This window comes from Galeopterus variegatus, unplaced genomic scaffold, assembly GCF_000696425.1.
Source record: "Galeopterus variegatus unplaced genomic scaffold, G_variegatus-3.0.2 Scaffold2353, whole genome shotgun sequence".
NCBI classification, from domain to species: Eukaryota; Metazoa; Chordata; class Mammalia; order Dermoptera; family Cynocephalidae; genus Galeopterus; species Galeopterus variegatus.
This window is the reverse complement of record NW_007728464.1, coordinates 296,165-298,726: the sequence shown is the minus strand read 5'-3', so window position 1 is coordinate 298,726 and position 2,562 is coordinate 296,165. Positions and strand designations below refer to the sequence as shown.

The 2,562-nt window shown below is 43.1% G+C and overlaps 1 pseudogene; it reads right to left on the bottom strand.

Moving 5' to 3' along the window:
- Positions 1-1,309: 1,309 nt before the first annotated feature.
- Positions 1,310-1,807, bottom strand: LOC103597569 (annotated as a pseudogene).
- Between the last annotated feature and the right edge of the window lie 755 nt (positions 1,808-2,562).

The window sequence follows — 2,562 nt, the reverse complement described above, 5'->3', positions numbered from 1 at the left end:
ATACACTGGAATGTGCGGGGCTCCCTAAGCCACAGTCTCAAATCCATTTATAATGCTGGTTACTGGTTCCCTTTGGTTCAATTCTCTTATTAAGTGAGTAAGATGAGGCATGAAATAGCATGCGCTTGGGACGTAAAATCAATTATAGGGCTATGTGGGCTCTATTGTAGCTTAAAAGCAATGGTGGAGTATTTCCAGGGCTCCCTTCTAGACGTCTGTAGCACACGTTGCTGCTCTTCCTCCTACCTGATCGGAACTGGATCATTCTTCTGCATTGCCCCGCCTCTTCTCTCCATCTCTATGTGTGTTTTTTGGTTTCCTGTTCTCAGTGAATTTCACCCTTTATCCCAGACATCTGGCTCCTTGGGCAGAGTCACAAGGTGGTCATCTGCCCTCCTCTATCCCATGAGTTTATGATTCCCTTCCTTGTCTTTGTTTATATCACTATTGAGAGGGAGGTCCCAGGAGTTTTTATTTTAAAAAAGGTCCAAACTATGACTCAGAATTAGAACTTCAGTAAAGGAACATTCTCTGGGCCAGCGTGCAGGAGTTCCATCCCTGCCAATGCTTCCTATGAGCAGGTGGGCAATGCCTCCTCTCGGACTATGTAAGTCATTTTGAAACCGATTGCAGTTGGTGCTTTTATTGGCACCCTTCCTTTGAAGTTGACTTTCAGATCATCAGTGGTTTTGCCTGTAGACCCTGTGCCAAGGTGAAGTGACAAACCTTTGCTCACAAAGCAATATTCTTAACAGTCTTTTGTCCTGGACTCATAGGATTAAAGGTGAATACAGACAGATTTGGTGGATGGATAGGGATGGATAGAGGGACCAATGATATGATAGTTCAAGCATTGTAAAATGTTAATTGTAGAATCTAGGTAGTGGGTGTGTATGGGTGTTTGCTTTAAAAATTCTTTCAACTTTTCTGGATGTTTAAAATACTCATAATAAAATGTTGGGGGGAAAGGTGAACACAGCACAGCAGTGAGGTTAGTAGTAAATTGTAAACACTTGAAAGCTGAGCATGCAGGTAAGGCTGTAGAGGTGTTTTTTGGTTTGCTTTTTTTTAATTACATGGCTTATTGCTATAAGTTAATGATTTCTCTACTCATTTATTTTCCATATTAAAGATAGATGTTGTGCAAGAAGACGAGTGATTAACATTTTTTTCCCCTTGGCTCTGCTTTATTAACCTCGGCACCCTTTGGATGCACTTAAAAAAAACAAACCACATACTCAATGGGAACTGGATTTGGATCCAGGCTGGTGGCACCTGACCCCAGAAGAATTCCTCAACCAAGGTGGATTTATACAAAATGCCAGAGGAAAAAAATGAGACAATGTGGTGCTGAGCCGAGGGGCAGCCGATTGGCGGAGCAGCAGGCAGTGATGGCACAGACAGGTCCTGCCTCTTACTCCTAAGTGCGAATGCTAACTGCGCTGCTGTGGGTGGGTGTCAGGATGAGTTTCCCATCACTTAGCTCCCGCACAAGTGTTGTCTCTTGCCCGTCCCACTTCTACACATGGACAAGTTTGCCTCCATCCAGCGTCACAATGGACTTGACCTTCCTGTCATCTTGCTGTTGTCTCATCGAACTCCACCCCCAGCTTAAAGCTGATCTTGGTGCTCTTGAAGGTGCTCTGTGTTTTTATGATGACAGTGTCCCCATTCTTCCTATGATTGTGGTAGGCTTGGTCATGCTGGCCACCTGTTTAGTAGCAAAACCCACACGGATTGACTTCATCTAATCATCGAAATTCTTGCTGTCCACTAGCTTCCAGGTGCCCACGAAGGTGTCCACCATGGTGAGTCTTGGCTGAGAAAGAAGCTGAGCAGACGTGCAAGGACTCTAGGACCGGCGGCCGTGGCCTTAAATGAAACATATTATCAAATTCCAAACCACTGACCATTTATTAACACACAGAAAAGTCACATGTTTTGGTGTTGGATGGTAATAGGAACGTGCCTTCCTCTTCCATTAGACCAAGTGACAATCTCTGTGAGCCTTGGTTTTCTCAGGTGTAAAATGGGCTGGGGGGTGGGGGTTGGGGTTGGGCACGGAAGGAATAGTACCTACACTGTAAAGTTATAAGGTTTAAATGCTCTGTAAAGGATAAAGTGCCTTATAAATATTACTTATTTTTAAAAAGAGAGAATAAAAAGACCTTTTTGTTGTCCAGATGTTTCAGACAGGCCCTCCAAAATTTGGCCAGTGCTGTGTGAATGGCACTGCTGGAGCATTTTGAAAGGTTAGAGGTCCCAAAGACCCTCAATTAAATACATTCCCTCTTTGTGGGCGGAAACCCCTGAGACTCATCATACATTTAATGGTGTTTCTTTTGCACTCAGAAAAAACGCTGGAAATAAAATATTGTGGCTTTTAACTATGGTTCTTAAGTGAATTACACAAAATCTGTGTTTATGTATTACAGAAGGGTAATTTGCACATTACTGAAACAAATGCAATATGTCATGCTCACAAAGTTCCTGCAAGAAGTCCTTGTCCCAGGTTACTATTTAATGTTACTACTAAGAACAGAGTGAAACTTGCCCTTTTAA